General features: G+C 42.9%; 1 long non-coding RNA gene across 1 annotated transcript in view; it reads left to right on the plus strand.

The window, feature by feature from the left end:
- The first annotated feature begins 1006 nt into the window (after window positions 1-1006).
- The window catches only part of LOC122460746, a 58185-nt gene continuing 32033 nt past the window's right edge, over window positions 1007-27158 (plus strand). The window contains exons 1-2 of the long non-coding RNA XR_006282228.1: window positions 1007-1132; window positions 1559-1596. This is a non-coding gene — a long non-coding RNA (uncharacterized LOC122460746). The remainder of the gene's footprint in view (window positions 1133-1558; window positions 1597-27158) is intronic.

Consider the following 27158-nt stretch of genomic DNA (forward strand, 5'->3'; position numbering starts at 1 on the left):
AGAGAGGCAAATGAGCGTGTAGAGTAACGTAAAGAGAAGCTCTGGAATGTCAACAAAGCCTCTCCTTGCTCAGGATATTATTAATCTATGATAGTTTTGGTAGGAAAAAACAAATGTTAAGGCCCCAATTGCCCATGCTTGTTGTCTTATTTGATATTTGTCCTGTACTGTGAGAAGTAAATCCAGGAATACGTACTCTAATCCTTCAATACAAGAGTTCCAGTTCTGAAGCACGTTGTGAATGAACAACCACCTAGCAGAGGTTGTGCGCTTAAGGGGATGAATCATTCCAGAAGTCTTGATTTAAGGGGTATGCTGTCTAGCAACCCAGAGCCGGACTACTCAAATAGCTGCTGTGTACACAGTAAGTAATATACCTAAATTCCATTTTAATATTCATGGATGTTGCTGATTATCAAGTGTTCATCTAAAAGGTTAACTGTATATGGTGCAAAACACAAAAAAGAGACCGGTTCTGTTCCAAACAGTTTCCTGGGCACCACAGTTAAGACAAAATATGTGGGACAACATTTCAGGTAAGGGAGGGTGGAGAGAGATCACTGGTGAGGATTAAGATATCCATCTGTTAACTTTGCATTGATGATAGAACACATGCTCCCAATTGGAACAAGATGCATTAAAAGAGCAATTTCACTTCCAGTGCCTAGCAACAATGTCATTGAGCACCTGCAATAGTTTAAACATTAAGTGTAATTGTCTTTGCTTGACACAAATCTGTAGTTTTGTAAATAAGAACAGTTCAGTTTCCATGTAATACCAGGTTTCAGAGTAGCAGCCGTGTTAGTCTGTATTCGCAAAAAGAAAAGGAGTACTTGTGGCACCTTAGAGACTAACAAATTTATTAGAGCATAAGCTTTCGTGAGCTACAGCTCACTTCATCGGAAGTGAGCTGTAGCTCACGAAAGCTTATGCTCTAATAAATTTGTTAGTCTCTAAGGTGCCACAAGTACTCCTTTTCTTCATGTAATACCAATTAGCTGAAAGGAATGTTTTGTTTGCTGAAGTCTGCAGCTTTGCAGAGGAAAGATAGAGTTGTTAAGGCTCAGCACTCGACTCAGAAGATGTGGGTCCTATGCCCTGGCTCTGTCATAGATTTCATGTGTGTCATTGGGTTAGTCACTTAATCTCTTTGACTCACTTTCCCAATCTGTAAAATGAAGAATAATGTTCCTGGGTTTCTTAGGAGCCTCTCCAATGATCTTTACAAAGAAACTTAAGGTCTTCTGGTGACAGTACTTTGCCTTTGTAGAACACCTGCTCTTTGCTAGTCTTTGTGCCACTTATTATTGTAAGAGTACAGCAGACAAATTTCTCTGGTTCTTTAATGGGGTGATTTTTTTTCAATTGCACCTCCTACTGGAGCTTGAAATCCTCATGAATGAGGGATGTGAACTATCTGACCAGGAAATGGGTCTTGTTCTGCTTTTAGGCTCTGGAGGAGAGGCTATTTAGAAGAAAGCTTTGCTTGCATGCTTAGAAGAGACCTGTATGTTTTTTAAACTTGTCTGTATTTCCTTTATCTTCAATGTCTGGAAAGCCAGAAGCATCAACTTTCTAGAAACTACAACATTCACTGTAAGTTTGCCTTACGTTCTTGCTTCACAAGAGGCACTTTCTGGGGGAATGTTTCCATTAGCATGGTTTCTCTTTTGTCACTAATATAAGTCCACTTTAAAACCAATGCAAGGCACCTCATCAGGCCTCTTTGTCGTTACTCGAATAGAAATTATCACTTCTCTTCTACTCTCCTGTCTGTATCAACTCTTGATTTGGAATTGCTATTCCATTTGCACAGCCCCTTTAATGCTTTTGATTTTAAAAGTCCAATTCCACTTGTGATTGCTTCTCTAAATATAGCTTTCCTTGATTCAAAGAAGTTTTCTATTTCTATTGCACGATTTACACAATATGTTTGTACTGGCACATGGTAAAGCCTTAAAGACTACCTGCACATTTTTACTGTACACAATTCTCTCAGCTTTACCAATATATGGGAGTAAAACTAAAAACCATTCAACTAATTAAGCTTTTTTGGGGGGGAGAGGGGGAGATCCTGAGATTTCTAGGCCTACTGAGATTGCAGGCTGCTTCAATCCTATAGTGTGGGGGTGGAAGCACTGTATTGGAGCACCATAACTATCATGTTATACATCCACCATATAGGTTGCACAAAAAGGTCTTTCTTTTTAAAAACCATGTGGCCTGGTGGCTTTTATTTATGTTCTGTTGAGATTAAAACATGTTGCAATATATTAAATACCAAGGTGACTAGCGATTGCTGGATCTGGATCTGGATCTAAACCCTTCCAAAGTTGAAGGTTTTGGATAGAACTTTTTGCTGAAATTTGAAATATAGATTCATAGATATTAAGGTCAGAAGGGACCATTATGATCATCTAGTCTGACCTCCTGCACAATGCAGGCCACAGAATCTCACCCACCCACTCCTGCGATAAATCTCTCACCCATGTCTGAGCTATTGCAGTCCTCAAATCATGGTTTAAAGACTTCAAGGTGCAGAGAATCCTCCAGCAAGTGACCTGTGCCCCATGCTACAGAGGAAGGCAAAAAACCCCCAGGGCCTCTTCCAATCTGCCCTGGAGGAAAATTCCTTCCCAACCCCAAATATGGCAATCAGCTGAACTCTGAGCATGTGGGCAAGATTCACCAGCCAGATACCCAGGAAAGAATTCTCTGTAGTAACTCAGATCCCACCCCATCTAACATCCCATCACAGGTCATTGGGCCTATTTACCATGAATATTTAAAGATCAATTAATTGCCAAAATCATGTTATCCCATCATACCATTTCCTCCATAAACTTATCAAGTTTAATCTTAAAGCCAGATAGGTCTTTTGCCCCCACTGCTTCCCTTGGAACTTCACTCCTCTGATGATTAAAAACCTTCGTCTAATTTCAAGTCTAAACTTTTTGATGGCCAGTTTATATCCGTTTGTTCTTGTGTCCACATTGGTACTGAGCTTAAATAATTTCTCTCCCTCTGTGGTCTTTATCCCTCTGATATATTTATAGAGAGCAATCATATCTCCCCTCAACCTTCTTTTGGTGAGGCTAAACAAGCCAAGGTCCTTGACTCCTCTGATGGTTAAAAACCTTCGTCTAATTTCAAGTCTAAACTTCCCGATGGCCAGTTTATATCCGCTTGTTCTTGTGTCCACATTGGTACTGAGCTGAAATAATTCCTCTCCCTCTCCTGTATTTATCCCTCTGATATATTTATAGAGAGCAATCATATCTCCCCTCAACCTTCTTTTAGTTAGGCTAAACAAGCCAAGCTCCTTAAGTCTCCTTTCATAAGACAAGTTTTCCTTTCCTCGGATCATCCTAGTAGCCCTTCTCTGTACCTGTTCCAGTTTGAATTCATCCTTCTTAAACATGGGAGACCAGAACTGCACATAGTATTCCAGGTGAGATCTCACCAGTGCCTTGTATAATGGTACTAACACCTCCTTACCCCTACTGGAAATGCCTCTCCTGATGCATCCCAAAACCGCATTAGCTTTTTTCACAGCCATATCACATTGGCAGCTCATAGTCATCCTATGATCAACCAATACTCCAAGGTCCTTCTCCTCTTATGTTACTTCTAATTGATGCGTCCCCAACTTATAACTAAAATTCTTATTATTAAGCCCTAAATGCATAACCTTACACTTCTCACTATTAAATTTCATCCTATTACTATTACTACAGTTTACAAGGTCATCCAGTCCTCCTGTATGATATCCCGATCCTTCTCTACATTGGCAATACCTCCCAGGTTTGTATCATCTGCAAACTTTATTAGCACACTCCCACTTTTTGTGCCAAGGTCAGTAATAAAAAGATTAAATAAGATTGGTCCCAAAACCGATCCCTGAGGAACTCCACTGGTAACCTCCCTCCAGCCTGCATCCCAGACCCAGATAGACACACAAAGGCCTCTCTCTGAAGAGAACGCTGTTTTGTTTTGTTTTTTGTGAAAACATTTTAAAGGTTTTTGGTTTTGTTCCAATGCAGAATGAAAACAAATCTCAAAATCTCAAAAGTTTGCCATGAAATGGAATTGTTATCCTTTGGTTAGTTCTAGTTTTGAGTCTATATGACACCTTTTAGAAACAAACAAAACACTGCAATAACTTATTCCTATGGGGTGTTTGGCAATACACTTCTCTTGCTGATATTACATCATCAGTATTGCATTAGCAGTATCAGCAGTGAGGTAGCGACTAGAGGACTGCAGAAGTGTTTATGTAAAAATGCATTGTAGTCTCTTTCAGCCTAGCTATTGGGGTGGATGAGAAGGTAGGGTTATGTCACTTATTGCAGTGAAATTGGCCCTCTGGAAATAATGTGGCTAAAGTAATAACCAACCTCCTGTTTTTTAAACTCGCTTGTTCAATTGAAATAAAAAAAAATTCTGGTGATGCCAAAATTCACTGTATCAGTATGTGGAGCTCTTTCCTACTGTCCTTGAATCATTTGTTTTGAAGTATTTTGATGCATATGATTCAAAACACATCCCCAATGATGGAGACATGTAAGATGCTGAATAATAGCAAATGGTGCTTGTGTCCTGGAAATGGGAACATAGAATACAATGGAATAAGGAGACTTCAAGGGGAAACTTCACTGAAGAAATCCCAGAAGTGCAGATTATGTAGATATTGCAAAAGGAAAAGGTAGTTTCCACAAGAGGGAAATCACAATTTATTCCCCTCCCGCTCCTTTCAAATAACTTTGCTGAGAAAGTGGTACCTTGTTAAAAATATTATTGTTTCTTTGTAGAAAAATTTGCTGTTTTGTATTTTGACATTTTTCAGGCATTATAACATTTTACAGCAGCACATCCAACACTTATCTCTGTAACTGAGGGCATGGCTACGCTTGTAGATATAGGGCGCTTTGAGTTAAACCCGGCTTCAGAGAGCGCAGTAGGGAAAGAGCTACAGTCTGTCCACACTGACACGAACAAGCACACCGGTGTGGCCACATCTGCGGCACTTGCAGCGGCACTGGGAGCGGTGCATTATGGGCAGCTATCCCCACAGAGCACCTCTTCCCATTCTGGTGCTGTGGCTTGTGGGAAGGAGGCGGGAGATGCAGGGCATTCTGGGTCCTGTCCCAACGCCCTGTGATGTATCACTTCACATCCCAGCAATCCCTGTGCTTCTGTCCACATTTGGCACCATCTTTCAACATTTTTTGTACTGTGCACTCTGTCTTTCCTTTTGGGAATGGGGTCTGTACTGCTGAGCAGTATGCTGATGAGTCTCGCCAGCACGTCACATTTGGCAGTCGAGTTATTCCTTATGATCCAAAGTGACAGTGAGAGCTCCGATGATGATATCAATTCGAGTAACGCATATGACATGAGTTTGCTTGTGGCATTCACGGACATACTCACCACCGTGGAACGCCACTTTTGAACTCAGAAAACAAGCACTGAGTGGTGGGATCACATCGTCATGCAAGTCTGGGATGAGGAGCAGTGGCTGCAGAACTTTCAGATGAGAAAAGCCACTTTTATGGGACTGTGTGAGGAGCTTGCCCCCCACCCTGCGGTGTAAGGACAAGAGATTGAGAGCTGCCTTGACGGTTGAGAAGAGGGTGGCTATTGCAGTCTGGGAGCTGGCAACTCCAGACAGCTACTGATCGGTTTTTTGGAGTGGGGAAGTCGACCGTTGGAAACGTGTTGATGCAAGTTTGCAGGGCCATTAAGCACATCCTGCTCGGAAGAACCGTGACTCCAGGTAACGTGCATGACATTGTGGATGGCTTTGCAAAAATGGGTTTCCCTAACTGTGAATGGGTGATAGATGGCACACATACTCCAATTCTGGCACCAGCCCACCTAGCCTCTGAGTACGTTAGTCAGAAGAGGTATTTCTCGGTTCTCCGGGCACTTGTGGATCACCGTGGGTGTTTCATTGACATTAACACAGGCTGGCCCAGAAAGGTGCATGATGCACACATCTTTTGGAACGCTGGCCTGTTCAGGAAGCTGCAAGCCGGGACTTTTTTCCCAGACCAGAAGATCACCGTAGGGGAAGTCGAAATGCCCATTGTGATCCTTGGAGACCCTGCTTATCCTTTAATGCCATGGCTCATGAAACCCTACTTAGGGAGCTTTGACAGCAGCAAGGAGCGGTTCAACAATAGGCTGAGCTGGTGCAGAATGATTGTGCAGCATGCTTTTAGCCATTTAAAGGGCCGCTGGTGCTCTCTGTATGGGAAGCTGGACCTGGCCGATGACAGCATCCCCGCGATTATATCCGCGTGCTGTACCCTCTGTAACATTTGTGAAGGAAAGGGTGAACGATTCACTCAGGCATGGAACTCGGAGGTTCAACACCTGGAGGCTGAATTTGAACAGCCAGAGAGCAGGGCTATTAGAGGGGCTGCAAGGATTAGGGATGCCTTGAGGGAGCAATTTGAGACTGAAAGCCACCAGTAATGTCTGGTGCCCTGCACGGGAGTGAAGTACAGTGGTTCCAATGTTAGTAGGAATCTGTGTTTGCTATGCTGACTTGCAGTGCCTGTTTCTTTCCTGGGCTAAGGTATCTTTTTCTTCATGCAATAATAAAAAATGTTTTCAAAGCCAAAAAATCCATTTATTGAAAAGAAACACAACTGCTTGGGAAACAGAGGGGGAAAGGGGGTGGAGTGGGGAATGGTACGATCACAGATTTGCGTATGTCCTGTTATCATACTTCCTGTCTGGAGTGCTGTGCAATGAGTACTGCACTTCAGGATGGCTATACTGCATGGTGATGGGGGTTGAGTGCAGAGGGTAAGGGTCATAGTTTTCAGGGCTGGGTGGTGAAGCTACAGTTGTTGGAGGCAGCTGGTGGCAGTAAGAACCCAGATGTTGGGGAAAGTGGGTTGGAGGTGACATGGGGGCACAAGGGAAAGAGTTTTGGGACAAGGGCTACAAGGGGGGGGAGTCAGGCAGGTAGTGTTCCACCTGCATGGCTACGAGCACCTGGATCGAGTCCACTTGGTGCTCCATTATGCTTATCAGCCAATCCGTGCTTTGCTGCCAGAACACCACACTTTTGTGCCGGTGCTCCTCATTCTGCTGGCGGATCCTCTTTTTACTGTCCCACCAGTCCTGCACTTTTCGATTTTCGCTACTTGAATGCTGCATTACTTCATGCAACGTGTCTTCCTTGCTTCTACGTGGCCTCTTTCTGATTCTTTGAGTCTTTCGGCCAGTGATAACATGGACGGCTGAGATCTCAAGGTTGCATCTGTAAAGGCAAAATGCAACACTTAACAGATGCAGCATTGTTCACACCAGACAGAGCAATGATTCCCTTGTACTTAAGGGCAACCACAGTCTACACAGTAGCATAATTTCCCCATCCCAAAGCAAGCACACATAACTCACAGGAGCACCAAAATGGTGAGTAAGCACAGGATCAAGCATGACTGATTGTTTCATGGCTGTACTGTCCTCTGGGTTTCCGTGCCTTGGGGAGAGCCAACAGCAGCAGGGGGCCCCTATACTGAACACTGTCCCCACATTTTCCACAGGAGTTCATCCTAGAAGATATCTCACTGCTGAGGGTGAACTGGGAAGCAAGGGAGGCTCTTCTACTGCAATGCGGATTCCACCCTGGCCCATATGCAGCTTGCCTGTGTGCAGCAGGGTCCTCCCACTCCTCACAGCACAGTGATGTGGACAAGTTAGCCTTACTGGGACAAGGAACACGGTGACTCTCCCGAGAAACCTGCACAGGTGCATTGCCCAAGTTCAGGATGAGACCTTTGAAGAGATCACTGAGGCCGATTACCATGATGTGAGAGAGACATCAATGCCCCATTCTGCATCTAGGCATGCATGAAGCCCTAACCCTCCTCACCCCAAAAGCCTGCACCAAACTTCCTTCCCAAAATAAAAGCCTGGGAACCTCCTCTGGTGTTTGTCCTTCCCCAAGCACCGGCCACTGTGACTGGCTACCTTCCTTCTGTCTTGAGAACAACTCCTGGCTGCATGCATCTAGGGATTCCTGGGTGTCTTCCTCCACCTCAGCACCCTTGCTCCCGCTTTGCTGCTCCTCCTCCTCCTGCCTTGTTGAACTGGGCTGTGAAGTGTCTATGGTGGTACTCGGAGTGGAGGTGGGGTAGGCCCCAAGTATTGTGTCCAGCTCTTTCTAGAAACTGCAGGTTGCAGAGGCAGCACCGGAGTGGCTGTTTGCCTCGCTGGCTTTGTGGTAGGCATTCCTCAGCTCCTTCATTTTAATCCTGCACAGCAGTGCATCCTGGTCATGGCCCCTTTCCATCATGGCCCTTGATATCTGCCCGAAGGTATCATAATTCCTACAGCTGGAGGCAGCTGGGACTGGACAGCTTCCTCCCCCCAAACACTGATAAGGTCCAGCACCTCGCCATTGCTCCATACTGGGGATCGCTTGGAGGCATGGTCACCTGGAAAGATTCACTAAGAGCACTCCACGCCTGGCTGAACAAACAGGAAGGGGATTTTCAAAATTCACAGAGAATTTAAAGGGTGGGTCTGATGGTTGGTCACTTGAGGGCAGGGTAGTAGAGTTCAAAGTGATGACCAGAGTGACTAGCACAGGCATTGTGGGACACTTCTGGAGGCCAATCAGAGTGCACTAACAGACCAGGGCGTCCACACTGGCACTGCGGCACTCCAGTGGGGGCACACAAAACATTATTCCACACACTGAGGTGGAGTACCAGGAGCAGACCAGCCACGGAGTCAGTGCGCTCTATGTGCCTTGCCAGTGTGGACGGGTAGTGAGCTAGTCACCCGGGGCTCCTTTAATGCTCTGTAACTCGCAAGTATAGCCAAATCCTGATACTTGAGCTCCTAAAAACATGCATACACATGCCTCACAGAAATTTTGTGTCAGAGAAAAGAGTCCTGATGTTGTGGGAAGTAACGAAGTATTCCAATTTTTTGTTTTGACTTTTTTTAATGTTGTTTGATATACATTTCAAATAGTCCAAATCAAACAAACTATTTTGCATTTATCAAAAGGAAACGTTTTGATTGATCGTCAGAATTTTCTTTCACAGAAAATTTTGGAATGTTGGGATTCCATTTACATTCTGAATGAAGCCAAATTTCAAAAATCTTGGAATTTTTCATGAAATCAGAATTTCCATGCTCTGCACAGTACTTGTTATGGGATCTTTGGGTGAAAGTAAGGAAGCCACATAAGGCCATGATATTTGTGTTATTGGATGTATATAAATTGAGAGAATGGGCTTGAGTGGTGCCCATTTTGGGAAGTGATTGCTGGGCAGGATGGCGCAAAACTGCGTTGAGTTTATGGGAACTAAGAATTCATTCCCTTGCTGGAGAAAGGGAAAGTTTACAGACCAGAGTCCTGTGTTCCATCCTTTGGAACAGGAAAGTCATATTAGCTGACGGTCTGAATTGCATCTATTAGGGTTGAGATCTATTAGTGGGAGAGTGTGAACATATAATGGATGAATGTCTCATATCTGAAATATATAATAGGAAGAGGATTCTACAGCTAATAACGCTGGCTGAAGTATTTATAGTGAATTCAACTCATTTTTTCTATCTGTGAATTACCTTTTAACCTTTGCATATTTGTTCATTTTATTAATGGTTTATGTGAACCATTCTCTGCCATTATTACTTTGAATACATACTATTCATAGGTTTCAGAGTAGCGGCCGTGTTAGTCTGTATCCGCAAAAAGAACAGGAGGACTTGTGGCACCTTAGAGACTAACAAATTTATTTGAGCATAAGCTTTCATGAGCTACAGCTCACTTCATCGGATGCATTCAGTGGAAAATACAGTGGGGAGATTTATATACACGGAGAACATGAAACGATGGGTGTTAAGGTGAGCTATTACCAGTAGGAGAGCGGGGGGGAAAAAGCCTTTTGTAGTGATAATCAAGGTGGGCCATTTCCAGCAGTTGACAAGAACATGTGAGGAACAGTGGGGGTGGAGGGGGGGAATAAACATAGGGAAATAGTTTATTTTGTGTAATGACCCATCCACTCCCAGTCTCTATTCAAGTCTAAGTTAATTGTATCCAGTTTGCAAATTAATTCCAATTCAGCAGTCTCTCGTTGGAGTCTGGTTTTGAAGTTTCTTTGTTGAAGAATTGCCAGTTTTAGTCTGTACTCGAGTGACCAAAGAGATTGAAGTTCTCCAACTGATTTTTGAATGTTATAGTTCTTGACGTCTGATTTGTGTCCATTTATTCTTTTACGTAGAGACTGTCCAGTTTGACCAATGTACATGGCAAAGGGGCATTGCTGGCACATGATAGCATATATCACATTGGTAGATGTGCAGGTGAACGAGCCTCTGATAGTGTGGCTGATGTGATTAGGCCCTATGATGGTGTCCCCTGAATAGATATGTGGACACAGTTGGCAACGGGCTTTGTTGCAAGGATATGTTCCTGGATTAGTGGTTCTGTTGTGTGGTTGCTGGTGAGTATTTACTTCAGGTTGGGGGGCTGTCTGTAAGCAAGGACTGGCCTGTCTCCCAAGATCTGTGAGAGTGATGGGTCGTCCTTCAGGATAGGTTGTAGATCCTTGATGATGCACTAGTAGGTTTTAGTTGGGGGCTGAAGGTGATGGCTAGTGGCGTTCTGTTATTTTCTTTGTTGGGCCTGTCCTGTAGTAGGTGACTTCTGGGTACTCTTCTGGCTCTGTCAATCTGTTTCTTCACTTCAGCCGGTGGGTATTGTAGTTATAAGAATGCTTGATAGAGATCTTGTAGGTGTTTGTCTCTGTCTGAGGGGTTGGAGCAAATGCGGTTGTATCGTAGAGCTTGGCTGTAGACAATGGATCATGTTGTGTGGTGTTGATGAAAGCTGGATGCCCCATCATCTCAGGCATTGGCACACCCCACTGTTCCTCCGACATTCTTGTCAACTGCTGGAAATGGCCCACCTTGATTATCACTATAAAAGGTTCCTCTCTCCCCCCCCCCCCCCCCCCGTTCTCCTGCTGGATATAGCTCACCTTAAGTGATCACTCTTGTTACAGTGTGTATGGTAACACCCATTGTTTCATGTTCTCTATGTATATAAATCTCCCCACTGTATTTTCCACTGAATGCATCCGATGAAGTGAGCTGTAGCTCATGAAAGCTTATGCTCAAATAAATTTGTTAGTCTCTAAGGTGCCACAAGTACTCCTTTTCTTTATACTATTCATAGTGTGTGATTGGTCAGCTAAGTCACATGATATTGCTATTCCTTTCTGACCTGTGCAGTTAGCCAAAATCTGGGGTTCTGCAGGTTGTTTTTGTTTGGAGGGGAGAAAATGATGATGGAGTCAGGTATTTCTCTGCAATCCTGTTTACAAAGAATGCACTTAAAATCCTGTTCCTCTGAACACTGCAGGAATCAGATGGGGCACGGTTCCAAGCCCCTTTCCAGCCAGCACTGAAACCAAAAGCTTTCCCTCTGGTGGTTTGTGTGTGTGTTTGGTTTTTTTTAACCCCTCAGGGCATGTTTCCAGTGCTAGTTCTAGCTGTGTCCATGATTTTCTGCTGGTGCTGTCTCTGATTCTCTGGTGTTTCTCTTTGACTCTCTTACACTTTTTTCTGTCACGCACACCTTTCTAGTAAAACAATACCCAGTGAAACACCTCTGCCCACATGGATCTGTTTCTGACTGGAGGTTCCTGTTTCAGCTTCCATAAATGGACTTAATGGTTTCTTACAACTATGTTAAATAAAAGGTGGTGATTACCTCACCAGCTTTGAGGAGCTTTAGTAACAATATCCTTTCTGCTCTCCAGTTTGGAATGGCTTCCAAAAACACAAAGAGCTTTCAAGCTAGCAACATACATACTTGAGTACATTCATATACTCACTAGCATGTGTGACACATGCCCTTTCCACAAACATTTGCACATCCTGGAACATTCATGAAGAGTGATGTAAGGGTCCCAAATAATCAGCAAAGCAAATTCATGGTTTAGTCAAACGTTTGTGAATACCTTTCTGAGGTATTCACAGAACTCTGGTAATGAATGAAGCATATGGATCCTTTACAAATACTTAGAGACAGTGGCCCAAATTTAAATTATTTATTGAACACCGAAACACAAATTACACATTAAATCCCCAAGCTTCGGGGGGCGGGGGGAAGAGTGTCTCTCTGGCAGGTCACATAACACCAGTCACTCAAATGTGTAGTCAGTGCTACCACTGCACATACGTAAGTAAGCCTGCTTGACACCTCTGAGAATATTTCTCATGTTAGATCTGTGGTAAATGAGCACATGGTTCAGAATAATTAATGGTAACACTTCAGTCCCTTTTTGACAGAGTTGTGTTGCTTGTGCAATTTACGCTGGTCTGTCTATTTAACTTCAATCAGCCATGCCTGAAAAACAGGAAAGAACAAGATGGACAAGTGTGTCAGTGAGTGAACCTCTTTGCCATAATTAGAAATGCACAGGGAATAAATTATCCTCTAATTCAAGCTGTCCAGCTCACGCTAATAATAACAACCCAAAAAGCAATCTGTTTATAAAAATCAAACTAAATTTGTGAGAATGTTTCCTGCAGTATGAATCTCATCATGTAGCATTACGTCAGTTTATCATATATAAATGTCTTTATCACTGCAGTTTCTGTCTGGAAGACATGTTGATTTTGTAGATGACTTTGTTATTGATTACTTAGATCTAGTCAAAACTACCCTGCCCAGAGGATTCAGAGCTAAACATTGATCCTCTGGGCCAGATTCTCTCCTGGTCTAATTTAATTGAGTTAATTGACATTAGATCAGGGATAAATTGAATAAAATTAGAGCATGGGTGACTTGGCCTAGGAAGTTTGTGCTCAGTAGACTCCTTTAGACTTCGTTCTTCTTTGTTCCAACAACTGAGAGGAAGGGTCATATCTTTGGAGGATGGGAGAGAAGTCTGTTGTTTTTATGTATCCTTTCAAAGCACTTTTCATGTGAGTTTCTCTTGTGCTTTAGAAATATTGGTAGACTTAACCTGGTAGCACCCCTGTGAAGTCAGTTGGTATTATCACCATTTTACAGCAGTGGATTTAAGTGAATTACCCAGGCTATTTTGTGTCAGAGCTGGTGGCAGAAACCAGACCTCTTGTCTTTCAATTCCTTGCTTCAGCCCCAGGACCAGTTTTCCTCCACCGAATCAGATGGAACTGCATAGACCTCTGGCACAGTCTATAGACATCATCCTGATGCAACCGTGTTTGGTTTACCGGGAGCTACATTAGTGGAAATGCTAGAGGTAAACTGAACCAAAACTCTGCATAGGAGCATTCCTGAACTTCGGGGAAGTAAGCCTTTGAATCTTAATGTTCGGGCTCAATCTCATCTCTAAAGGGAAGAGATATAATATCCTAGAAATAGATTATAAGGCCAGAAGGGATCACTGTGATCATCTAACTTGACCTCCTGTATAACACAGGCCAAAGGACTTCTCTGAATTAAAGCCTGTTTGAACTAGAGCATGTCTTTCAGAAAAACATCCAATCTTGATTTTAAAATTTGCCCATGGCGAAGAATCCACCATAACCCTTAATAAATTGTTTACCTTTACTGTTAAAAATTTGCTCCTTATTTACAGTCTGAATTTGTCTGGCTTCCAGCCATTGAATCTTTGTCATTAGACCTTTGTCTGCTAGACTGATGAGACCTTTATTATCAAATTTTGTTTCCCAGGTAGGTACTTTTAGACTGTGATCAAGTCACCATTTAGCCTTTTCTTTATTAAGGTAAACAGATTTAGGGAGCTCTAGCTCCTCTATAAGGCAGATTATCAAATTCTTTCATCATTCTTGTAGCTCTTCTCTGAACCATCTCCACTTTATCAATATCCTTCTTGAACTGTTGAGACCAGACCTGGACACACTATTCCAGTAGTGCTCAAACCAGTGCCAAATACAGAGGCAATATAACCTCTGTACCCCTACTCGATATTCCCCCTGTTTATTCATGCAAGATTGTGTTTGGTTCTTCTGGCCACAGAGCTGCATTGGGAGCTCATGTTCAGTTTATTATCTACCATGGTTGCCAAGTTCTTTATAGAGTCCCCCATCCTGCAAGTTTGGCCTACGTTCTTTGTTCCTAGATGTATAATTTTACGACTGGCTGTATTAAAATACATATTGTGTCCAATTTACCAAGCAATCCAGATTGATCTGTATCAGTGACCTGTCTTTCATTATTTACCATTCCCCCAATTTTTGTGTTCTCTGCAAACTTTAATGGTAATAACTTTGTTTTCTTCCAGGTCATCGATAAAAATGTTAACTAGCACTTGGCTAAGAGCTCATCCTGAGAACAGGGCCAAGAATTGATCCCATTAGACTGGTCAGGGTTAGGTTCCAAGATACTGGAAAGTGGGAAACTGGGTTATGGGTGACATGTTCATCCTAGTCAGTATTGCAACTATAAAAATAACACCAAAATTTCTTCCTCTTCTGAGTTCAGTGCCAGAGAGGGAAACTGAGGACAGGTCTACACTACAGAAAATTAATTTGGTATAACTATGTCTCTCAGGAGCGTGGATTATCCACACCCCTGAGCGATGTGGATTTAACCACCTAAGCACTGGTATAGACAGCACTATTGCCTGCGCAATTTAGGGCACCCTGTCTGTACCCTACGAGGGCTCAAGACGAGACCCAATCAATTTAGGCACCCCCACCCTTTCCCTTCCGAAGGCTCAGGATGTAAGGCTCCTATCCTTACCCACAGGACTCAGGAAGAAACATGGTCAATTTAAGTACCTGTCCTTTCCCACAGGCTCGGGTCTGCAGAACCTTTTCCCAGTAAAAGAGCCTTACACAGTTGTGCTTTAATCATCCATTTATTAGCACCACACATAGAATAAATATACCAAGCAAATCTCTTGTGCTCACCACTCCAATATATAAACAAATTTCACCCTATGGCCAGTCAGGATCCACTCATCTGGGGGTTCCGGGCGATGCCTCTACACATCATGGTCGTGCAGACGGTCAGAGTTCAAGCGGCTTGATGTTGAACTGCAGTCCAGAAATGGTTCCCAAAGAGCATTGTTTTTCATTTACATTATATAGGTAAAACTAGCTCCCTCCTTCCAATTTACTAAACCTATCACATTATCCCATACTCCTACTTAACAAAAATTTTAACTTGTTACACACTGGCACCTGTGTGTCTTCCTTCCTGCCCAAGTTCTTTACATTTTATCTTTCATTCCCAAATTGTAACTTTGTTGTGACCTTCTGTTTATGGAGATGGTCAGCATAAAAATGCTGGTCTGAGCTTATTTTACCATTTGTTGAGTCTCTTTCTGTATCCTCCCTAATTTCCCAGCACCTGGATGTCTCCACTTTACAACCTTGGTGGTTATAACACTCATTGGGGACATTCCTGAGGTGGGGGTGCTTTATCAGCAGCAGAACATTGTTTTTTCAATTTTAGTGGTAAATTCCACAAGTTTCACCCAAGGCTGTTTTTAATATGGGGGAAGGGGATTTGATCAGGTCTCAGGCCTACAGTGCTATGTCAGCAGGAGAGCTTCTCCTGCGGACATGGGTACTGCCTCTAACACAGGGGACTGAACCACGCTGACCAGAGAGCTCTCCCCCATCAGCTTAAGTGTCTTCATTAAAGCGCTAAAGTGGCACAGCTGCATCAGTGCAGCTGTGCTGATGTAGCGTTTTAAGTGTAAACCTGCCCTGAATTTCAGAGATCGCTTGAAACTACTGAGCCCCAGAAGCATCTAGCCCAAGTGGTCAATTGTTTTTGCTTCTGAGCTGGGCCTATGAGTCTGGTCAGAAGATTGTTCCAACACAGTATCTGGTAATAGATTGTATGGGCCTGATCCTGCAAGGTGCTGAGTGATCTCAATTGATTTCAGTGGGAGCTGAGAGTGTGTAGAGGCCCACAGGAGGGTACTCAACATCCAGAAGACCCTTCCAGAGTTACAGTAAGAGTGAGCAAATTAGCTTTATAACATGGAGTCTATAATGTGAATGCACTGTACACATTTTATAATTGGGAAAGTAATCAGGGCCTGGGATTAGATTTGTTACTTATTGTCCTTTAGAGCCAAAAAACATAAAGAAACTGCTCAAAATTGGAACAGCTGTCATAAAGCATCTCTGACATTTTTAAGCAATCTGGGATCTTTGGATGAAGAGTCGTGATAGTAACTGTTTTTCTGGAATGCTCAAATATACACATGAATTTTCTCTGTTGGACAATGTACCTGAAAAGAGAATACTAAATACAAGCAGTCACCCTAAAAAGTACTAATCGTTGCCTTGGCTAATAGCTCTCTAGCTGCAGTATTCCTTACACTAAGTGTGTGTGTGTAGCAAGACCAGATTCTGATCAGGAAATTTAGAGAGGCACAGGTTAAGCAACAAAATGCTCTTTCCAGGGCTTCTGGTTTATTTACAGGTAGCTCTTCAAACAAAATAGTACAAATTAGAAAAGTCACTGGCCATTAATTCAGAGCAAATAATTTACTCAAGTGCAAGACATGAAATTGTCAAATTAATTCACCACTCCAATTTATTCATGTTTATTTACCCCCCCTCCAAAAAAACCCCCACCTTTCTCTGAACAACTCAGTTTGACTGTCTGAAATATGACACTTGTACTGTGTCAGTTACCATCCATAAGTCATGTTTCTGTTCCCTGATTGGTAATAGCACAAATTGCAAATTTAGAACATAACAATCAAATGCTCAATTAGATGTTTGTTTTCCATCACTAATCAAGCTTCAAATCCATCCTAGCTTGTATTTGGGCTACTACAGGTTTTTACACTCTGGTTCTCTGATACCTGAAGGAAATTCCTGACCTCACTGAAGGCAATGGCAAAACTCCCATTGACTTCAGTGGGGCCAGGATTCGCTGTTGGGGCTTGTCTTCACTTTGGGCTAAATTGGCGGTGCTGCTATTTATGCAGCAGCATTGATTTAGCTGGTCTGGTGAAGACACGATAAGTTGATGAAAGCGCTCTCCCATCAACTTCATTACTCCACCCCAACAAGATATGGTAGCTATGTCAATAGGATAGCATCTCCTGCCAACATAGCGTGGTGTAAACACTGCGTTAAGTGGACGTACTTTACATCAACTTAAGTTGGGTAACTTACATCGACTTAAACTAGTGTAGCCAAGGCCTTCGTCACTTAGGGTATGTCCACACTTCGAGCAGAAAGTATAATTTCCATCTAGAAAAGACGTATCCAAGTTTTAAGCTAGCGCACTAAAAATAGAGTATAGCAGGAGAGGTTAGTTGCCCCTAGTAGGTGCCTGTCCGAGATGCAAGGCATCTCACTAGCCCCCTCCCACTGCTTATGCCGCTGTGACTACACTCTATTTTTAGAGTGCTAGCTCAGTCAGCTCTAAAGTAAACATGACTCCTTGAGCTGGACTCTCGCCTCCAGCTCACAGTGTCCGTGTACCCTTAAGGTACATCTGTGCTGCTGCAATCAAAGGTGTGAGCTCTGCTCAGGTAGGCATACCTATGGTAGCTTTAATCTAGCTGATACAGGTAAGAATAGCAATGATGCTGTGGAGGCAATGGCTTCTGTGTGGACTGTACAAGCCCTCCTGGCTACATATTCGTGTTGCTAACCTGCACTGAGGTTCATGCCACAACGTCTTCACTGCTATTTTTAGCTAGAGTAAAGCTAGCAAGGGTACGCCTGCCCTAGCTGCAGTCACACTTTTGTTTGCAGTATAGACGTACTCTCAGTGGTGGCTCTTTTTCTCTTTCCTCTTTATTTTCAGAGACAAGCAGGAGACTAAGGGCAAGTCTACATTACTGTGCTACATCGGCTGCTGTAACACCTCTGGTGAACACATGCTATGCTGACAGGAGAGAGCTCTCCCATCAGCAATAATTACTCCACCTGAATGAGAGGTGGAAGCTATGTCGGCAGGAGACACCGCTTTAAGTTGATGGAACTTACGTTGCTCGGGGGATGGCCTTTTTATACCACGAGCAATGTAACTTACATAGACTTAAGCCAGAGGTGGGCAAACTATGGCCCGCGGGCTACATCCGGTCCGCTGGACTCCCCTGCCCAGCCCTTGAGCTCCAGGCCCAGGAGGCTAGACCTCTCCCCCGCTGTCTGCCCTCCCCTGCAGCCTCAGCACGCCATGCCGCCGGTGCAATGCTCTGTGCGGCCAGGCAGCGCAGTTGCAGAGCCGAGGCCTGACTCGGTGTTCTGGGCGGCGCGGCTGTAACACCACCAGTGCTCCAGGCAGCGCGGTAAGGGGGCAGGGAGCGGTTTTTTCCAGAAATGATAGGAGTTTTCATATTATCTTTGCGTTGTAATAATAATTTTTATTCTTACCACACAGCCCCCCCCCCATCATTTTGTCCCTCAGGTCAGAACTGCACCAATGCAATCGTTTCCCTGTGTCCTAATCTCCCCTAGCATTCCTTACCTCAGAGATCCCCTGCAACATCACAGGAATGCCCTGTGTTCCCATCTTCCCTTCTCCTATGCATCATTATAATATGTCCCATTTGCCCCCACTCTGTTCTTCTCTCCAACCCAAACATTCTTGAGAGCACTTGCTTTCCCAACTCTTTCACATACTACCCAGACTTGTTCTGCACTGTAATATTACAGGAATTCGCGAACTCTGAGCACTGGAGAAGGACTAGAAAAATAAGAAAGCATTATCTGTAAGATTTGGTATAGAAGAGCATCTTTTCAGTGATTTTAGTTTTCAGGTCTCGACTATCTGGAGGGGGTGACCAAAGCAATGTTTCCAACACAACCCAGTGCAGTGGCACGCTATCACTACTCTTTGTCCTACTGCTTCTTTCTGTCACTGCCAGTTAAATGATGCCTCAGCTGCATTTGAGGAACAGTGAGGACATCCAGTGGTCACATGGGTTAATTATCAGAGGGGTGACCATGTTAGTCTGGATCTGTAAAAGTGGCAAAGAGTCCCGTGGCACCTTATAGACTAACAGACGTATTGGAGAATTAATTAATTGCAGCTGAATCCTTCAGCAAGCTTAGGATTTCCAAGAGTTCTTATCTTCCTTAGAATTCATTTGACTTGTTTTCACCACAGATGATTCTGCTGTAAAGTGGCTGACAGAAATTGCTTTGGGGTTTGATTTCTTTCTTTATGGATATGTGTGCATGTTGTAAGTTATTTTGTTTCATATCTACCAGCGTTTGAAACCAATAAACTGGGCCATTTGCAGAAGAAAAGGGGACATCTTTTAATTGCAGTCTAAATCCATGAGGTGCATTCTGAGGAGGGAGTGGGGAAAAACTATAGCTATTTTGTTAGATGTAAAATATAGGAGCATTTGGTATGCATGTTACTCCTGGCTGGCTATTGGATGGTTTACGGGGAATGAGTCAGTGTCTAATGTATACTTCACAAAAACGACCGTAAAAATTGGCACTAATTGACTCACTCATTAGCAGTCTCAGCAGAGAAAAAATTGATGACTGCCCTGTTGCAGCATTGCCAACTCTTACCATTTTTATGCATTCTAAAACTACAAGATTTGCAATGAGAATCTCAGCTTCCCCCCCCCCCAAGGAAAAAAGTACATATTTAGCCCTTATGGTTGCGGACAACAGCTTGAAAACAAGAAAGGGAATGCAACTTAAATGCTCAGAAACCAGGAGACAAACAAAAAGACCCCTGCCCATTTTTTTAATATCATGATTTTTAAGCCATTTTCATTATATTTAGGGCTGGACTTGTGATTTTTCTTTTTCAGGCTTGAAGCCGAAAATACATCTGTCCTCTCACCTTTAGAACTGGTTTTCCCTTGTCAGGGTGGTGACACTCGGCTGGAGCAATAAGTGGGGGAAGCTTGCATGGCTTTTGTTTCTTATCTAAACTGCTTCAACTTCTAGAGCGGTTGAGCTGACAGACTAGAGAGGAAGGGGGATTCCTATGGTTAGGGCGCTAGCCTCAGCGTCAGGAGACCAGCATTCAAGTCCTGGCTTTACCACAGACTTCCTCCATGACCTTGGGCAAATCACTGAGTCTCTCTCTGCCTTGGTTCCCCATTTTTCCTCAGTAAAAAGGGGATAATAGCACTTCCCTACCTCTCAGGATTGTTGTGGGGACAATTATATTAAAGATTGTGAGGTGCTCAATACTATGATAATGAGGACCATGAAAATCACATTACAAAGATTTTTCACAAGAAATATCATTTCTTTGAAATACTATATATGTAATAAGAGAGGTGAAGAGAGATGACAGTGGGGTATAAAAGTTTTATCGACATGAGTTTGTGACGGCTTCAATAGGAGAGGCCCACGAGATCTTCCTGCCTTCCATATGAGGCAGAGGGCATTTATATAAAACTACCCACCACCAGGGTATCAAGAGGCTGTTACAAGATGAGGTGCTGTGAGTTCTGACCAATGAATTACCAAAGTCCTTCAGTCTTTCCTTGTTTTAATTATCATCTTCCATATCAGTGCTGCTGCTAAGCTCTTTGCATACCCCACTATATGGGGGAGGCCTTCTGTGAAAAGACTAAAATGCATTGTGTACTGAACATGGCAAGGGTTCAGCAAATCTTGTACCCTGTTAGGGAGTTCCACAGCATGGGAATGTGAGCCAAAAAAAGCCCTGTGCCATTGGCTTCTGACCTTTACCCTGTCAGTAACACTGTGTCAGTTGATTGTCGGGCTCCACACTTCCTCCACCATCCTCCTCTGAGCAATTCCTCCTCCAAGTCCAATGTCAGCAGGAGAGACCAAATTCCCAAATTGGACTCTCCTGCTCCCTTTTCAGAGAAAGGATAATCTTTGGCTCCAGTCTTGGCTTCTTGGGCTGTGAGTCTTCAGATGCTGGGGAACTTCTAGCACAGAGGGTTATCGCAGCCTGTGCAGGGACTGCAGCTGGGAGCTGGCATTGATTTTGCAGAAGGCAGTGGGGAGAAGTGCATGGTCACAGGTGAGGTGGGAACAAGATTAGTCCTCAGAGGTGTTACTTCAGATACAGCCCCACAAAATCCAGAATTTGGTCCTGGTCACTCCCACCCAATTTGTGCCCCCTCCCCCCCATTTCCTCCCTCTTCCTCCCCTCTCACAGCTCCTAAGCCCTAGTCTAGTCACTCTCCAAGCCCTGAACCATCTCTCCCCACAGCTGCCAGAGATCCTCATGCTGCTTTCTCATAATGCGCAGCTGCTGCCCCGTCCCACCTTCAAACATGTCCTGCTTTGTTACTGCTGGCTCCTAGACTGAGGGAGGAGTTGGGAGCCAAAGCTGGGCAAACTAGGACCAACAATGGGAGGAACTGTGGTGTCTGAGGGAATGGGAGAGCATAACCTGTCAAGCAGGTTGGATCTTTCTTTCTTTCTTTCAGAACCCCATTCCCACAATGACCAGAAACTTTCCCTCCTCTCTAGTGCATCTCCCTGCCCTTCAGTGGCCTATGGAAAACTCTGAAAATTGGATAGTTTGAGTGATATCCACCTAAGAATTAGCCAGTTTCCAAAGGATGAATGAGTTACGAGCACACTTCTAGGGAAAGAGACACTGTAGATTGCAAGGAAGCCATGAGCACTCTCAGTATTTCCCCTTAGAAAATCAAATCAAATCCCTGTGGTACCCCTAATTAGAGGTCTCTTGAAAATTTGGGCCTAAGTGACCCAGTGGCAGAATTAGTAGTATAACCATGTCTCCTGGCTCCTGCTCCACTGTTCTAGTAACTAGGCCACACTCCTTCCCAATAGGAGTTGCTTCTGATATTGTGTGTTTTCAAACAGCTTACAATAATATGCATTTGAAGTTCTTTCTATTCCAATCCTGCCAACAGACTATCATCTGTAGTGGATATTGTAAAGATTTTTTTTCTTTTCTTGAGATGAGTCTTTCCATTTTTTTGCTTGAAGTTTAATTTGATTATGCATTCATTAAAGAGGAGTGATGGCAATGATTAAACAAAAACATCTTTAAAATGCAGAGTTCATTTCAACCCATTTGGTTTTGTTACACACAAATTGGATTTGCATTGCATTCCGCACAGCAGGTACTTCACTTGAAATCAAAGAGATGCTTTTATGGGATTAGAAAGAATATCTTGGAGGGCAGTGGAGATTGAGAGTTTGGGGTTGTTTTTTTTTTGTTTGTTTTACTTTTTGTGTAATAATAACATTAAAATGAATAATGATGGTATTGCTGTTTGTTTTATCTGTCTTGAGTATTATTAATATTATTGTTCACTTTCAATTAAAAGGAAATGAGAGCCGCATTGTAAATTGAGTTGTTGACAAAACAAAAATATTTAATTTTGGATTCCTTTTCTCATAAATATCTAACGATACCTGAAACTATTCGAATTTTAATTGTAAATGGCTTAGAATGAAAATATTTGACTGTTAACTGAATCATATCAAGTGGGAACATTGAAAGTTTAGCTTGAAATTAAGCATTAATTCAAATGTCTCCCCAAGAACTGACATTAGAACTTTAACCCATTCACTGTACACACGAGAGGGAAGGCCTGTTTATTTTGCATCTTGTGAAGACATGTTCCTGGCTATATCACCTGAGACTGGGATCTTGTGTGATAAATAGGATTAAGATAATTCATTCTCTCTCATGGGTGGTCTCAAAGGAAAACTGAGATGTTCCAGAAAGTGACGCCAATGATTCAAAAGGTGCCATAGTGGGGATGAGACTAAAACCAAGATCCTGACCACTTCCTGAAAGCTCTCTCTGCACTTTTTATCAGAGTATAGCTATTAACCCTGATGCAGGCAATTACATTCTACTTACTTCATTGGATAATGGATTCTTTTCTTTGTGTGGTATAGAGATGTTATGCACTGCTAAGTAACTGCCATATTTAACCCCTTCAAAATAGTGATTTATCCATGAAGGGCTGATCTGGCAGGCACTCTGAACAGACATCCTTTTTACTTTAATGGCATTTCTGTGTGTGGTGCACTTGCAGGATCAGGCCTTTCTGGCCTGATTTTTCTAAAGTAGCTAGTAATTCTGGATGATTTAATTTTTGAGTCTCTAACTTGAGACACCTTAAAGAGGCCTGACTTTCAGAGAGTTGGTGTTAACACTTTCTGAAAATGAGATTTATTTAAGGTGTCTCAGACTGGGCACCCAAAGCCACCAGTTAAGTAGAAAACTTTGGCTGTAGTTTGTGAAATGCTTTGGGAATCCTTTGGGATGAAAGATGCTATATAAATGTAGGTTGATTAGACCAAATATGTTCCTGGTGTAACTACTGTGTATATAGTGATTGCATTATTCTGGATACTCTGGCTTACTGTCACTTACTAATAACAACCTCAGTTATAGTGGTTGCTATACAACTTCCATAATAACCCCCTGATCTCATATGTTCTTAACTTTCTGAAAGTCGCTTTTTGGATTGAAATATTTTATGTTTAGTCCTTGACTAAAGGTGTAATTTAAAAAAAAAATTCTTTCAGAGAATTTTGAGTCATGGGAGTGTGGGGAAAAGATATACTTCCATTATAAAAACAAAACAAAAAACCCTCTAGCCACACTAACTAGAATAGGTTCAAAATGGGAAACTTCACATGATTATAGTTCAAGGAAGAGGAGAATGGAGGTAGAGGGAAGAAAAAATTTGAATTATTATTTGAATTGCAGTTGTGCTAAAAGGCTCTGTTTGGGTTGAGGTTCAAACACACACAAAGACATTGTCCTTACCCCCAAAGACTTCATAATGTATTTTGAAACCTGACAGAAGATATAATAATAGGAGAGATGATTCAAGAGGTGGCTGGTGAACAGGGTAACAGTAAAATCACATGATTATCTATAATTTTTTGTGAACAATTTGGTGGTTCCAAGCAGTTTGGATTCGTAGTAAGTTAATAATTTTTTTTTGTCAATATCAGCTCATGTGGCTTGGCCCTCAAACTAGCTATCGTCAGATAGACTCAACTATTGAACTCAGTCCATTGAACTCAATGGAGAGATTCCAACTGATTTCATTGGACTCTGTATCAGGTCTTGATTTCTTGTAGGTCTTGCATCACTATGCATTCTTTCTGACTGACTTGACCAGGTAGTTAGGCAGGATCAGGGAATGCTTTTCAGAACAATTTGCATGACGATGATTGAAACACACAGAGCAAAACTGCCAATACAAAATTGCTTTGATATTGAGGTCATAGTTTGGGGTGTTCATAAAATTGCAGATACCATAATTTAAAGTTTCATGAAAATTTTGGATCCAAAATTTTACCATATTATGTACGTTTTCAACGAATGATTACAGAAATAAGGTCCTGCATGAGACTGCATTCTGGCCACACCCATTTACCTCAGTGAGGTGTGGGCATCAAAGCCTAAGTGTGTATGCTTAATTAGTTATGGACAGCCAATTAAAAAGACAACCCTAGGAAATGAAATAGAAGCATATTCTTTATTGCAACATTAGGGTTCCATAGTTTAAAAAAAATCTCAAAAAAGCTGAAAGGGATGTTAACTCAGCCACATTACACATCCATCTAGTACTTCCTCTTCCTGTTTTCTGGTCAAATATGTAACTTGACATATTACTTTTTATATCATAATATATCTACTATAAAATATATAGGATGCATGCAATAGAGTTAAGATTGTTAAAGAAACAGCCCAAAAACTGCAAAATTGATATCTGACTTCAACTATTCAGCTTCTATATAGTGCAATAAAGCAGGGTTTTCTATTTAATATATAATGGTGGTTGCCTTGGTTGCTAACCATTTTGGACAATGTGTTAAATTCTGGTTCCTTTTTGTTGTTGCCTTGCAGTGTGGGTCAGGTTGCTCATTCTAGTCTATTTTTAGTTATTCTCACCTATGGAACTGTGTCTTAGCACTTCTTGTAGAGCTGGTGGCCATTTTTATAACATCCAATTCAGGTTCTGATATGTTGTTGTTGTCCTTTGCCTGGATACATTCGTTAAGTATTAGCATAAACAGTGGTGAGTGAACCTCAAAACAAGGTTCTGAGTGTGGCACAGAACTAGATGTAAAATCCAGATCTTTATCAGACTATTTCAGAACTTCTATGTTCTAGAAAATGGGCTGGAAATATCATGAGCTCAAGCTTGCTTATAAGATGCTTCCTAGTTTCAGCCATATTGGAAGTATTTTGAAATATTCTTTGCTGTAAAGTATTTAGGACTTGCAAATTGAGTAATGACTGAAACCAGGAAGTACAAAAGGAGCATGACAGTAGGGCAGAGGTGGGCAAACTATGGCTCGGGGGACCCTCTTGCCCAGCCCCTGAGCTCCTGGCCCAGGAGGCTAGTCCCCGGCCCCTCCCCCCCAGCCTCAGTGCACCGTGCCGCAGGTGCAATGCTCTGTGCAGCCAGGCTGCACAGTTGCAGAGCCATGGCCTGACCCAGTGCTCCAGGCAATGCAGTAAGGGGCAGGGAGCAGGGGAGGTTGGATAGAGGGCAGGGGAGTTGTGGGGGGAGTGGTCAGGGGGCAGGGGTAGGGATAGGGGTCGGGGCGGTCAGAGGGCGGGGAACATGGGGATTGGATGGGGCAGGGGGTCCCAGGAGGGCAGTCAGGAAGGAGTGGGGGGTTGGATGGGGCAGTGGGGGCGGTCAGAGGACAGGGAGAAGGGGTAGTTGGATGGGGCAGGAGTCCCAGGGGGCAAGTCAGGAATGAGAGGGGGGTTGGATGGGGCGGCAGGGGTCAGTCAGGGGTGGGAGGTCCGGAGGTGATCAGGGGACAGGGAGCAGGGAGTGGTGGATGGGGCAGCAGTCCCGGGAGGACCATTGGGGACAGGGGGGTTGGATGGGGCAGCAGTCCCGGGGGAGCCATCAGGGGGCAAGAAGCGGAGAAGGGGGTCGGATAGGAGGCGGGGGCAAGGTCACGCCTGGCCATTTGAGGAGACACCGTCTCCCCTAACTGGCCCTCCATATAATTTTGGAAACCCGATATGGCCCTCAGGCCAAAAAGTTTGCCCACCCCTGCAGTAGGGCATCTGAGACCATACCTACGTAAGTTCCCCTGACAATCAATTTCAGCCTGTTAAATGCTGCTTTCTTCTTGTTGAGCTCTCCTAGTAGGGGAAAAAAAGGAAGGAGACAAAATTAGAAAATGCCAAAGATAGTAAAAGGCATGATGATTATATGGGGGGAGATACTTATCTCCTCTGTTATCCGTTAACCACGTGTTGTAAGGCTGAGATTTTCAAGAAGGACCTTTTTAATAGGTCTGCTTTTCACTGAACTTTTAGAGAGAGAAATTTAAGGTTCCACCTTTCAATTTATCATTCCAATATCTCAATGAGTTTGTTTTGCTTATTGAAGAAAAATATCACTACCAGCGATACAACATTTTGATATTCAATTACCAAATGATCACTGAACTTCTACTCTGAAGTTAAGTTTCTTGTGAGGTTTTTTTTGAAGATCTTATGATGACTTTTTTTTTAATGTTCTTAGCAGTATAGAATTTTCTGTTGGTGCTAGAATTTATGAATCCTGGATGTAGAGTCCCACATCCAAGGGAGGGATCTTGTTATGCATTGTATATGTGTTAATATGATATGAGTCATATATTGTATGTTAACATTTGACATAGAAAAACTGTTTATATGGGAAGTCTTTCTATTTTGTGTCTGATAAAAGCTGTCAGTAGCTATGAGCCTGAACCTGGGAGGTGCTGAGCATCCTAAATTCTCACGGAAATCAAAGGGAATTTGAAGACTCACAGAATTTCATAGGATTTGGACCCATCTGCTTCATTACTTGACATGATGGTTCAGTCAATCTTCTTTCTCTCAGATCTTCACATCCATGACTGAGAGTAATAATAAAAACAACTGAATGGATTTTTGAATGCTTTTTACTCTTTAAAGTATTGTGGTAAGTTCTCAGATTTTTGGAGCTATTTGTGTTTGCAAGGTCTCACTTTCTGCTCACTCTTTCAGCTTCTACCCTATGTAAGATCCAAGGTGTTCCTCCTCAAAAATTGGTCTGGTGCTTACAAATAGCAAATCAGAAGCACCCAGCTCATAAAATATGAAAACTTCCCAAAAGACATTCAGTTAACATGGTGATAGGTGCAGTATAAGAACCTAAATAGAACTTTCATCACTCCCGCTCTATGTTAAGCCTTGTCTAAATGCAAAGTTGTATCATTGAAACTATACTGGCATACTT

Source organism: Dermochelys coriacea, chromosome 1, assembly GCF_009764565.3.
Source record: "Dermochelys coriacea isolate rDerCor1 chromosome 1, rDerCor1.pri.v4, whole genome shotgun sequence".
Lineage (NCBI taxonomy): Eukaryota > Metazoa > Chordata > Testudines > Dermochelyidae > Dermochelys > Dermochelys coriacea.